The sequence below is a fragment of the Polyodon spathula genome, chromosome 11 (genome assembly GCF_017654505.1).
Source record: "Polyodon spathula isolate WHYD16114869_AA chromosome 11, ASM1765450v1, whole genome shotgun sequence".
NCBI lineage: Eukaryota > Metazoa > Chordata > Actinopteri > Acipenseriformes > Polyodontidae > Polyodon > Polyodon spathula.
The window spans coordinates 42,950,694-42,965,538 of NC_054544.1; the positions used below are offsets into that span (position 1 = coordinate 42,950,694).

Below are 14,845 nucleotides of genomic sequence, written 5' to 3' on the forward strand. Positions count from 1 at the left end.
TCCGGTAAAGGCACTCTGCCCAGGGTGCAGGATGAACCCTGTAGCTTAAAAACCAAACAAAAGATTGTATAAAACCCCTGATGTAGTTTTTTCATCCTATATCTAGTCATGATTGACAAGCTTATTTATGTATAGTATTTTACATTGTACAGTAAATTTCTCCAGGTAACTGCATTCTAAGCACAGTAGACGCTTGTTAGTGGCAACACCTTGTAAGAGCAACCATCACTTACGAGCAACATTTCCCTGGAAACACTTTCCTTACTACTAAAAATCCACCCGGTAACAGCAAGACAGCTGCCGCTTAACAACATCGATGTCGTTGTGACATAACATCCTCAGCAGTCGCCCTTATCCAGATACCGTAAAACTGCTAAATCGCCCACTAATGCACCCAAGTCTTTACAGTGCGCTTATCAGGTTTGTTTTACAAGGAAAATTCATTCACTGCTTGATCATTCCAGCGTTTATTCCCTGCAATGTGTATATTACCGGTAGAGTACGAGTTATATTTATTTATTTATTTTTTGTGAAATGTTTTAGAAAGTGTCTTGGCTACAAATATACTTGTAAAGAATGTCGCATGTACTGTAGCTGTTTTAAAGTATTAGAAAAAGCAGGCCGCCTTTATTCATACGTCACTCCCCATAACAGCAACCGCTGCTTAATAGCAACATGCAAAGGGCACCGTTATATTGCTATTAGCGAGCGTCTACTGTACAAGTGTAATAGAAACACATTTTCATTTATGCATTTATTCATGGTACAATAACATCTGTTTAACTAAAACTAAACTTGAGGTGCTATACTAACATACTGAACTGTGTGATATAAAAATGAATCCAAGAGGTTTTTTATTTTATCAATTACAATAAACTGTTACACTAATGCAATAGTAAATGGCAACAAATAAGTCAAAACGGCATCAGCAGTGATTATATTTTGATAATGAAAAGTGCGCCAGTCTCCGTACCTCAATACGCAGCTTTGATTATATTGGTCTTCAAGAGCGAGGCATGTGGCTAAACTCAGGAGTGTTGAATGCTGTTTGTAAAAGTACTTGATTGTTGTTTTTGGACTTATTTTACACAACTGCCTAATGGTTTGTCCGGGTGTATCTAAATACAAAATCGGCAGTACTAAAAACTGAGTGCGGACTACCGAACTGTAACGTTCCAAAGCCGGCGGGACTACCATCGGCTTCTAAAGATTTTATTTATTTATTTAGTCTAAGTAGTTACTACAGAAGATAATTGGTTACTTTGTACAGACAGACTGATAAACCAGCTCAGTTTACGTCCTGTTTAGTACATGCCTACTCAGTTGAAGTGGTAACTATAGTAACCAGCGAACCCAATCGTGATTGGTTCATGCTTTTTTTTTTTTTCTTTTTAAAAAAAAAATCACACATTAGTTGCTTGCAAGATCAGTGACATGACAGAAACCAATCAGCGTGGGGAATTTGCTTTATATATATATATATATATATATATATATATATATATATATATATATATATATATATATATATAGCAAATTAACAAACAGAAGAGAACACTGTACCCTCAGTGGCTTTCACAGTGTTACCGAGGTGCAAGAAGAATGCAGCTTGAGCACAGTAGAAGGTTAGTAAAGATGCGGTTTTTTTTATTTTTTTTTATTTCCAGCTGAACAATTAGCTAACGGTATTGTGTGGGAGCCCTCTCACATGGTAATGTCTTTATAAAGCGTGCAATGCATTTGTACTATTTACATGTATACCCTGACGTTACTGTTTTTATTGTGAGCAGAAAGCCGTGCTCATGTTTGTGTGCACAGGTTTAGGCCACCAAGTTTATTTGTACAGTACTACTGTATATTGATTGTATAATAATAAATAAGTCTTGAAAACAAATGCAACACTTGCAGAGTTTCATTACTGATAATGCGCAGCGGATACTGTGGGTGCACAGGGTAAAGAAATTAACTCGATTATATGCGTTAGATATTTTTATGAATATTTAAAAATATAAAAAGTAAAAAATGTACAAAATTGATTAGCTAATTAAGATTGGTAAAAGGTGGGGCTAGATTCTACAAAATGGCACAGGCGAGGAAAAATAAAAACACTACTACAAGTGCATAATAATTCCCTCATCATTTCATGGCACTGTATATATTCAACATATCACAACATTATTTTGCTTTTGTAAACTAGCATTTCTAAATGCAAAGTAATGTTTATACAGAGATTTAATATTAATTACCATCTCAGAAAGATAGTAGGTATTCTTATGTTTAGTAATCAGTTGGGAGTTCTTTTTAGCAAGATAATACGTCAACATCTCTAATTTCAGCACTTGGACAACAGCGATGTGCGAAAAATGTGTATAACTATATTTAAAGACTGTTAAAGAGACAGCATGTTTTTCTCTTTAGCGCCATCACATGTCCACATTTATAGATGTCATACATGACACTATTTTTACATTGCATGTAATGTAAATTATATTATCAGCCGTATGTTATGAGAAATATTTTCTCAGATTGGAGCTTTAATGTTTTCTCATAATACATGGCTGCCTGTATCCTACACATACAATAACCTATACATAAGATAATGTATACATGTATATAATCTTAAATATGTTAAAATACCTGTAAATAAATAAATAAATACAAATACACAGACACAAATAACTTCCAAGCCTAAAATAAGCCTGGAAACGTTCAAACTGACATGGAAAAAGGGAATTTCAACATTTAGACTCCAAAATAAACCAATACATGCATTAATACCCATAACCCTTGTTACAAATGTTCCCCAAACAGATATTTTACAGGATAAATAAAAAAAGTTGGGGAATATAAAACTTGTACCGATACACATAATAGATCCTAATGTGCTTTAACATTACCGACAACTATAACACGATTATCTTTCAAAAGATGTTATAAAAATCTATTCATTTTTCCTCAGGGAACTTCTATAACTTGATAAACATAAAAAGTTGAAATAACTTTGAAAATATTAAATGATGAGATAAAACATAGTACACTTCAAGAATAGTATTTTCAATAGTCTCACCAAAAATCAAGTCAAAAGCCCATGTGATTCTTCAGAAAAATGAAAATTGCATAAGCAAAAAAAAAGTCTTGGTTTTTAGCAGCCAGTGTACAGACACCGGTAACACAACAGGGCAATGGTTTTTAACTTTGACAACAATTAAACGTCGGTGGTAAGCTAGACAATTTGGGTGTACATTCTATTTGCACGTCTTCCCCTACACAACTGCATATAATTAGTTTATTTGTGTTTTTTTAACGCTACCACAGCACAGGGAACATTCGTAACAACGCTAGATAATTGTCCATAAATCCAAGACTACAGAATATTCAGAAAAATCCATTTAACACGACGTGAAACAAAGTCAAATGTGTCGTGTCAAATGCACATTTCACTCACTCTGGGTTGGGTGTTCGGCGAGTAAAGAATGGGAGATCGAAGGAGAGAAAAATAAAATACATTAACAATTGTTATTTCCTGCTGGAAGGACTAGCATGATACTTGTTTGTTTTGACACTCCATGTTTTTGTTTGTCTGTTAGTCCACTTTTTACAGTGGCTCTCAAAAGTATTCATCCCACTTAGACTTTTCCACATTTCACTGTGTTACAACATGGAATCACAATGGATTTAATTAGGAGTTTTTGCCACTGATCAACACAAAAAAGTCCATAATGTCAAAGTGAAAAATAAAATCTACAAACTGTTCTAAATTACAAATATAAAATCAAAAATAATTGATTGCATAAGTATTCACCCCCTTTGCTATGACAACCTAAATAAGCTCTGGTGCAACCAACTGTCTTTAGAAGTCACATAGTTAGTTGAATGGAGTCCACCTGTGTGCAATGAAGATGTTTCACATGATTTCAGGTTAAATACACCTGTCTCTGGAAGGTCCCACAGTTGGTTAGTACACTTCCTAACAAAAACTCCATCATGAAGATGAAGGAACATTCAAAGTAAATCCAGAATAAGGTTCTTCAAAAGCACCAATCAGGCGTAGGATATAAGAACATTTCCAAGGCAATGAATATCCCCCGGAGCACAGTAAAGTAAATTAAGAAATGGAGAGAATATGGCACAACTGTGAATCTGCCCAGAACAGGCCATACTCAAACGGAGTAGCCGGGCGGGAAGGGCACTGGTCAGGGAGGCCACCAAGAGGTATGGCAACTCTAAAGGAGTTGCAGTCTTCCAGGACTGAGCTGGGAGACACTGTGCATATGGCAACAATAGCCCGGGTGCCTCTCAAAACTGGCCTTTATGGGAGAGTGGCAAAAAGAAAGCCATTGTTGAAAAAAAAAAAAAAAACTCACATCAAAGCTCAGCTAGAGTTTGCCAGAAGGCATGTGGGAGACTCTGAGACCAAGTGGAAGAAGATTCTATGGTCTGATGAGACCAAACTAGAGCTTTTTGGCCTCAACACCAAGCACTGTGTTTGGCACAAGCGTTGAACACCATCCCTAATGTGAAGCATGGTGGTGGCAGAATCATGCTATGGGCATGCTTCTCGGTGTCAGGGCCTGGAAAGCTTGTGAAGATAGAGGGCAAAATGGATGCAGCAGAGTACAGAGAAATCACGGAGGAAAACCTGCTGAAGTCTGCAAGACTCTGTGCATTTTCTTGAATCTACTTACTCACCATCATTTTTTTTTTTTTTAAGTTACTTCAGTAAGAAAGGTTAAAAAGGCAGTGCATAGCAAAAAGACACTCAATACTGCATCTCCAGCCAAGCCCCACCCCTTGTTCGCTGTATTTTTCACACACCTCTTCATAGACATGCACACCGATAAATCCTCTACTAATCACTCTTATCACCAAACTCCACAAACATCTCAAAAAGCTCTGCAAATGTCTGTGATATTGGTCAGATATGCACTTTTTTTTTCGTCTCACTCGGCCACTGAAAAGTTCTCTCTGCTTGTGCTTTACGTCTTTTTGATGATGTTGGACAGGGTCCAACATAGGATCGCAAAGGGTTAAACCTTTTATTTTGTTAATTTATTAAACTGCGCAATAGCGCAATTCACATCAAAGTACTGAGTGTTTCTTCCAGGTGTGACGTCACCACTACATCCTGCTTCTCATATATGGTATTAGCGTGGGATAACAGCACTTTCAGGTGCCAGACCAGGGATATTGCAGAAAAAAAAAAAAAAAAAAAAAAAAAAGGGGGAAAGGAAGGCAGAAGGCAGCAGCCCGGGTGTTACTGCTGCGCTGAGCCGGGGCATTCCAGCACAAACTGTCCCTGGTCCCCCCTCGGACAGCTACCCCAGCTATGCTCCATCTGCGGAGGTGAGCATTATGTGACCCACTGACCCGCAGCTTGAGGTGCCACCGAGCTGGCGAGGGCGATTTGAGGAAGGGGGATACGACTAGTCGGGATGCCCCTATTCCAGCTCTTCAGTGTCCAGACAGGGAAGCACGAGCATCCAGCGCCCAGAAGGGGGGGAGGGGGGAGAATGAGCGTCCAGCGCCCGAAGCCCAAGAGGGAGCTGTTCCCATCTCCACCATTGCATAGGCTGCTGAGGGGAGCACTGGCTGCGAAGAGGGCCAGCACCACCGGAGCCACTGCCAGAGTGGCGAACCCCAGAAACACAACTGGACCTGATTCAAACCACAGAGGGAAAAGTGGGGCTCCCACTGCCGCCTCCTGGGCCAGGGGCTGCCTGCATGCACGTCACTGCCCGGAGCTGCCTACTGATCCGCATTGCCTGGGGTGACCAGCTCACTATTGCCGGGAGATACCGGCCCTGGAGGTAGTTTGCTACTGACCTCCAAGGATTTGCTGGAGTTCGAAGAGCCAGCCTTAGAGCTGCCAGCGTGTCTGCTGACCACCTCACCATTAGCAGAATTTCCACTGCCAGGACTGCCCCAGCTGAAGGAGTCAGCATTGTCCCTGGCAGTCTTTCCGCTGCCAGAGGTGCTAAGGGAGGAAGCAGACTTTCCAGTGCTGGAGTGTGCCACCCTGCTGTCAGCAAGTCTGCTGACAGCATTACCACTGGCAGCATTTCCGCTACCAGTGGTTCAGCGGAAGAATGTCTGCTGACAGCATTGCCAGTAACAGCCTGGCTACTGGCAACATTGCCTCCCATGAATCCCTTGAAGCGATCATACCTACGTTCCCTCCAAAACTTTCATTTAGGTCAGCCACTGTGGCTAAAGTAAGTTAACAAGTTAAACATACTGTTTCAGCAAAGCAAAAAAAACATCTTTTATTTGAAAACACATAGATATTTAAAATGCCAGACCCTACCATTTACAAAACCCATACATATTATATTTAAAATTGCACTATAACTGACTCCCATTTAATAAATGCCAAACTTAGGCCCATGTGAAAAAAATCATCATTACAGATTTCCTAAATTCTGAAAAGGTTTGCATCATGCTGATGCGCTGGGGAGACCCCCGGAGCCAGCATCGCAGCCGTTGTGTGTGCTGGGGAGGCAAAATGAGCTGTTCCCTGGAGCCGGCATTACACTTCAGCAATCAACACCAGGCTATCTACATCAGATGAAAAACAACGCAAATGGATGGAAATGCAGATGGATCACACTAGTTTACTGCAAAGCTACGTCTCAGTTGTTGCTTATCTTGGCGAGAGCAGAGTTCAAATCAGCATGAAGTTCAACATCCTCTCTCATGTAATGGAAATCATGAAAAATTAACCAGCAACGAATCCTCATTGCAAAACAACTGCATGAAATACTGTGTAAATACAACAAATAAGTTCATATTGTTTGCCCACAACACACTAAAAAATGCTTTTAACAGTTTACAGGTTAACAATAAAATCAATACAACTACCAGTTTTATCACAAAACTACCTTGTTTTGACAACGTGTACACTGATAAATAGGAACACTGGAAAAAGGAGAAAAAATACTAATATTCATTACAGACTCAAGTGCACAAAATACTGTTAATACAAGAAGAAACATGTACAAATACACTAAAAGCCAACCCTGTTAATATCAGAAAACAAGTTTGTATTTTACTTTCAGCATGCTCAAAAAAAGCTTCACAACTGGCTTAAAAGTGAAGAACGTCATAAACTGCACGCTTTATGTTTACCTTTTAAAATAAATTTAACTCTGTTTTCTTATCATTCATCCTGAGCCTCAGGGTCTCTTCATCGCCGTTGAAAAACAAATTGGTAAGCTCGCTGTACAGCCATGTGTGTGCATTGGCTGGAACATTCAGTATGACGCACATTATATTATTATTCGTAACCTGGCATTTAAGAGAGACCCGGCGTCTTATGATCATATTTCCTAGCAGCCCTGGTGCTTATTAGAGACCCGGCGAGAAATGGAGACCAGCGATTACACTGTGTAACAAATTATTTTTTTTTGGTTCCTGGGTAGTAAGTGTTATTTCCTAATTGCTTATGCTTCAAAAGTATAGAAAATGGCTATTATTCCCCACAAACTTTGCTTTTGTGACCAGGACAGTGATATTTTGAAATACCTATTTTCCAGAACATTCCAGATAGATTCAGTGCTGAGTAAACTTGAAGTAACTTCTAGAACTTTCCAGTAATATAAATAGTAGTATAAATACAGGGGCCTTAAGCCCACCCATTCAGTTTAGTTCCAGCTGCAAAATCTGCATTTTTCTGAGATGGCATCAAGAGGCTGCAATGTTGGCATTCCTGATGGGTCTCCAAGGCGGTTTTACCAAGTTTCCCTGCTATCTTTGCCTTTGGGACAGCAGGGACACCAAGGCGCACTACCACAGGCGGGACTGGCCACAGCGGACCGAGTTCTCTGTGGGGAGGAACAACGTCAAGTGGGAGCCACTGGTGGACCCCCGGAAGGTGCTGATGCCACCACTGCACATCAAATTGGGTCTTATGAAACAATTTGTCAGAGCTCTAGATAAGGAGTCGGCAGCCTTCAAGTACCTTCAAGACTTCTTCCCTAAGCTGTCTGAGGCAAAGGTCAAAGCTGGTGTCTTCGTCGGACCACAGATAAAGAAGATCCTGGAGTGCAATGAATTTCCCAAGAAGCTCACTAGTAAGGAGAAAGCGGCTTGGAACAGCTTTGTCGCAGTGGTTTGGGGCTTCCTGGGCAATCACAAGGCCGAAAACTATGTGGAGCTGGTTGAGACTCTGGTGAAGAACTACGGCACAATGGGCTGTAGGATGTCCCTCAAAGTCCATATCCTTGATGCTCATCTTGATAAATTCAAGGAGAACATGAGAGCGTACTCGGAGGAGCAAGGGGAGCGCTTCCACCAGGATATACTGGACTTTGAACGCTGCTACCAAGGACAGTATAACGAGAACATGATGGGAGACTACATTCGGGGGCTGACTCATTAAAGTGATTTACAGTATAATTGTAAATCTCGAAAAACTACTCACTTTAAATCTTTTGCAGTCATTGTTGTATTACTTTAGTATAAATACATGTTAATTTGGATTCAAATGTTGTTTTTTTCTGACTTTATGTGAACGGACACAAATTCGCCCGTTTTCTCATTGGAAATAGGTAAATTTCAAAATATCACTGTCCTGGTCACAAAAGCACAGTTTGTGGGGAATAATAGCCATTTTCTATACTTTTGACGCATAAGCAATTAGGAAATAACACTTACTACCCAGGAACAAAAATTGTGTTACATAGTGTTATTTGAAGTTTTACGACATGTTTGAAACCATGACTGCTCCACCTCCCTGTGACTTGTATTACGGTCACATTTTAGTTGTGTGTACATGGGTAACTGGTATTCCTTGAGCTACACCTTTTGAAACATGACTCTGGTAATTGGTCTGTACAACTAGTTTTCTTTAAATTCAGTTTGGATGCCATGTGCTTTTTTTTTGTTCCATTTTGCTTTTTTTAAATTTATTTATTTTTTTTTTTTTTTTTTACAAGCAGCGCCGCCCGCTGACTAATTAGAGCCACTGTCTTCACAAACATTGGGCAAAAAGAAATCAACTAAACAGTCTGTATTGATTCATCTACCAGCACACGTGGAATGTGTTGGCAGTCTCACACAAGTACATTTTTAAAATCCTTCAATCCTTTAATTGATTTGGCTGATCCACAGCTTTTGATATTTGTATAGACCTATGGAGGATATTTCCTGCCAAAATTAGAAATAAATAAAATAGACATTTTTCAATATGTATTCATTTATTTCGATGTGTATTTATTTATTCATTTATTTCGATATTTATTCGTGTATTTATTTCAGAATTTTCACTTTGCTTTTCACATTTCGATGTGACGCTCGCTTTTTCTTTTTCGATTTTGTCCCTGTATTTATTTCACTGCCACAACTGCTTCTGTCAATCATGGCCAGTGGAACTGTTTTTCGCTCCAGTACATAAATGCACTCCAAACAAGGAATCCAAGCCTCAGGAAAACATTTCCTGCTGGTTAGCCCTGAAATCGCGAAGGACAAACGCTACTCTACGAATTTGAAACATAGACTTTCTACAGAGATTAAGTATATGCACTCGTGTTCCTATAATAAGCTCTCTTTCTCTCTAGTCAGTGCGATTAAGCATGCTTGTTGGTTTGGATGCAAGTAAAATTCACTACGGATAATTCAAAGAACGCTTAGCAGAATACATTGTTATTGGTACCTTAACTTTTGCATGCGATATTGATTGCTCATTGTAACATTTTTGCATGCAATATTAATTTTATAATTGTGTAACTTGCTTCTGGTAATATCCTGTGTACCACGTTAGTTGTGCACCTGGCAGCATGTTTAATAAATTCATTGCTTGGACAAATTCTTAGGAGTAAATTCATCCGTGTGTATCAACCTCAAAAAATGAACTGTATTTGATTATTTATGTGAGCAGTATACAGCTTTACGTTAGTGTGTAGACTTGGCGCATTTTCAGAGGACGTAATGGAGAAAGGTTATGCATTATTGTGAAGCAGTTGTTCAATAATTGGAATTCCGATAAACAATAACAACAAAATCGACCTGTACTCCCCACAGCCTTTATGTTGTTTCTCACACCACGTTATAGGAAATTTTGCAAGAAAGTGGACGCTTCTATACTTCTTCACTGCAAGCTGGATATTACACATGTCTTCGTTGGTTTGAGAAATGTACGAATTGTATTGACACTGGAGATTCGGTGAAAAACTTAAGGGATTTTCTGCATTCTACCAACTGCATGTCAACCAGCAACATACCATCCGGTAAGTTAATAAGTTAAAGTTTACTGTGTATCAATTGTGCAATTGCTAGGTTATGTTGCTATAAAATAATGCAATTTTACCTGCAAGACATTTTGCTCATTTTGCATTAATTACAAATCTGCATTATCAATATGCCATGAACTATGTATTGTAAATGCATTATGCTGCTTGTGTAATTACAAGACACCAGACAGCTTTTCTTTCAGTTTACCGAGTGTAAAACTCTATAAAACTGAGATGTTCGACTTTAGGCATTAATATACTTTCACGTATTTTATTTAGTTCCAATACTTTATTAAACTAACATCATGCAAACACTGTTGATATATCAATGCATCTTCCTTTAGCGATATTTATTTTTTCACTGCATTGATCACATATTAAAATAATAAAGTTTCTGTCAGCCTATTTACAAACAACATGCATAATATTCAAACATTTCAATTCAATTACAATAAGCAGGGAGTGACATTAAATTTGATTATCACGGATACATCTGTCTTTTCATACATTTAGTCTGTAAAACCAAAGAATTTGAGACACGTTTAATATCTAGGTACGTGTATATAGTAAAATAGAAGTGTTCTTTTCCTAAGCAGCAGTGTTGATTAGTCATTAGGCAGAACACTGGTTTAGGCATTTGGATTTCTAAATAATTGTTAAACGTTATGTGTTTAATCTGTGCCATATGTTACTTTATCTGCTATAGTTTAATGTTTTGTTTTTTTTCTGTCCATTTTCGGTTCTATTTCACACACAATATTTTACCCAAATGCATGAAGGTCACACACCTGCTTTTACTGACTGCCTGCTTGCTTATACTCTTATCTACTGTATTTTATGTTTCAACAATATTTCTGTTTTCTTGGATTCTTTGAAGTTGTTTTTTCTTTATAATGTGCACTATTTGCATTTGACTTGGTATTTGTTTATTCTGAAATAGAAGCATTTTCATTTGTACTTAATCATGGAAAGCTTCAAACAATTTTAAATGCATTTAAATACTTTTCTATAATATTGCACATAATAAAGTGATAAAAATAATCCTTTCAGTATTGCTGGTAAAGATGACCTGAAAAGATGCAAACTAAAAGGACTCCCCTTTACACTACTTCATGTTTATTAAACATTACAATCAAAACAGTTTTATTTTTACTTGTCAAACATACACATTTATTTTACACATTTTATATATATATATATATATATATATATATATATATATATATATATATATATATATATATACACACATATATATATATACATATATATACACACACACACCCACACACACTGTGCCTATAGAAAGTCTACACCCCCTTGAACTTTTTTCACATTTTGTTGTGACAGTGCCTCAGAGTTTCATGCATTTAATGAGGATTTTTTCTCCCCCCACTTAACTACACACCATACTCCACATTAAGGGGAAAAAAAAGTTTTTATTGAGAAAAATATTATATATTAAATAGAAAACTGAAAGATCATAATTGGAGAAGTCTCCAGCCCCCTGAGTTAATACTTTGTGGAAACACCTTTGGCAGCAATTACAGCTGTGAGTCTGTTGGGATAGGTCTCTATCAACTTTGCACACCTAGATTTGGCAATATTTGACCATTCTTCTTTACAAGACTGTTCAAGCTCTGTCAAGTTCCATGGGGAGCGTTGATGGACAGCAATCTTCAAGTCATGCCACAAATTTTTGATTGGATTTAGGTCAGACTGGACCACTCAAGGACATTTACCTTCTTGTTCCTTAGCCACTCCAGTGTAGCTTTGGCTGTGTGCTTTGGGTCGTTGTCATGCTGAAAGGTGAACTTCCATTCCAGTTTCAGCTTTCTTGCAGAGGGCAGCAGGTTTTCCTCAAGGACTTCTCTGTACGTTGCTCCATTCATTTTCCCTTGACACAGTCCCTGTCTATGACAAACATCCCCATAACACGATGCTGCCACCACCATGCTTTACAGTTCTTTGGGTGATGCGTTGTGCTCGGTTTGCGCCAAACATAACGCTTTGCGCTTAGGCCAAAAAGTTCCATTTTAGTTTTGTCAGACCACAAAGCTTTTTGCCACATGGCTACAGAATCTCGTGCTTTTTTTTTTTTTTTTTTTTTTTTGCATACTTCAAAATAGGACTCAAGCTGGACTTTCTTGAGTAATGGCTTCATTCTTGCCATCCATACAGGCCAGATTTGTGGAGTGCTTGGGATATTGTTGTTACATGCACACTTTGACCAGTCTTGGCCATAAAAGCCTGTAGCTCTTGCAAAGTTGCCACTGGCCTCTTGGTAGCCTCTCTGATCAGTCTCCTTGCTCGGTCATCCAGTTTGGAGGGACAGGCTGATCTATGCAGGGTGGTGCCATACACCTTCTACTTCTTAATAATCGTCTTGACTGTTCCAAGGGATATTCAAGGCCTTTGACATTTTTTTATACCCATCCCTGATCTGTGCCTTTCAACAACTTTGTCCCGGAGTTCTTTTGAAAAGCGCCTTGGTGTTCATGGAGAATGCTTTGCTCTACCTAGCAGATGGAACCTATAGGAACTGCTGAATTTATCCTCAAATCATGTGAATCACTACAATTTAACACAGGTGGAGGCCACTTAACTTGGTGTGTGATTTTGAAGGTGACTGGTTACACCTGAGCTAATTTAGTATTGCTTTTACAAGGGGGGTGGACACTTATCCAAACAAGCTATTTCAGTTTTTATTTTTAAATTAAGTTTCTACAAATGTGTAGAATATTTTTCATTTGGAAGTTGTGGGGTAGGATGTGTAGATGAATGGAAATGGAAAAAAAAAAAAAAAAAAAAAAAAAAACTTAATGCATTTTAATTCCAGGCTACAAGGCAACAAAAGGTGAACATCTTGAAAGGGGTGTAGACTTTCTATTGTGTGTATGTATGGATGTATATCATTTACTGTGTGTCACTTTTTCCACAAACCTGGTCATGTGAACCCACTGTGTCTGCTGTTATTGGTCAAACTGGGATCTCAATTATTATCCATAACATGCTTCTGATATTGGTACATGCCTGGAAATTACTAAGTGACTACTGTGTTTATGTTGCCATTATATAAAAACTATACTCCTATGTCACCTTGGTGAAGGCCTGTGCCAAATTCATGATAATAAATTGCTCAATTAACAAATGTTGTATGCCAAAGTATTTGAAATGCATTTAGCATTTGTATTTAGTTTGGTTGTACATACATGACATTTGCAATGAGCAAATTCCAATTTTCAAATACATGCAGTCATTTACATTTAATTAAATGTAAATGCATTTGATCCCATGTCTGTTTGTATCACATTATGCTTATGGATATTCATAGAATGATATTAAGGATTATAATTTCTTTCCTACAGGGATTTATAGCCAGCCCGAGATACTAGAACCATCATGTCTTTCACCAAAAAACAACTAAGACAATGACGTGAATACCACTTGAACCACCAAAAGGATATGGATCCCAACCACAATTTCAGCAATCTCCACTGATCACAGCATGTTGACAGCTGCTATCGCGCAACTCTTCATGTAGCATCTCCTGGCCAATCACAGCTCGTTGAGAGCTATTATCACACAACTGTCAATGTACCATATTCAGAACGGAATCTGCCCATTCAGGAATACCATTGGACAACTATCCAAGTAAGATCTCCAGAGCGAACATCACATTCAGGAATACCATCGCACAACTGTAACACAATCCAGCAGGATCAGCATCGCAATGAACCAGAGGCCAGAGCCCAACAGCAGCAGGAACAGCGTCACTGGAACCAACAACTAAACAGCCAAACCACCAGATTAGTAATAATTGGAGACACAGCACAAAAAACAACACAAAGCACAACTTTATCAAGAACCAGAGCCGAAGAAATTTCTATTCCAGCAATCATGCCCCAACAAAAAAAAAAAAAAAAAAACACTTTGTACAGAGCATATTATGCTGACAAATATATCCTTGTAAGAGCTAAAAGAAGACACACCTATAACATTTGCTACAAAGTGAAACAATTAGTGAACATACAAAAGGAAAAACTTTTTACGACTCCAATGCCTAAAACAATACTACATCACCCGACTAGTGAAAAACTTAAGGCAGGAGTCATGCTTCAAAACTCATGACAGCAACATATCTTGCTGACCTTTCTGTCTTTGAAAATGCAGAACCTACAATGTCTGTTTACTGCACTACAAAGCAGCAGGTGTCTTTCTGAAACAAATACTTGCACAGGACAATGTCTCCGAACAAGCAGAGATGATATTTGGCCCAGACCAACACACATCACACACAGAGGCCTACTTTTGGGAAGCCACATATAATAGCTCTGTTCCATCATGCATTCCCATTGATGAAAATGGACAATGTCATATAGAAATGGCAAATGGGCAACCATTCTTGGTAGTAAATGTAGGCAATGCAACACTTCTCCAATCATGAAACATCTACTTATTCAATCAGAAGGAACAATGATTGCAGTCCAACTTATGCTTTGGGAAACCAAACCAGGTGGGACTGTTACAAAGTGACACAATGCCAAGTTTACTGCTGTGCATAAGAGCAAAATTATTGTAGACAACAGGAATTACCAATTATCTTCCATTATCATACA

At 38.3% G+C, this 14,845-nt stretch overlaps 1 protein-coding gene across 4 annotated transcripts in view; it reads right to left on the minus strand.

The window, feature by feature from the left end:
- LOC121323102 (histone deacetylase complex subunit SAP130-like) overlaps positions 1–14,845 on the minus strand; it is a 59,396-nt gene that overhangs the window by 25,863 nt on the left and 18,688 nt on the right. The gene's annotated exons all lie outside the window — the stretch shown is intronic.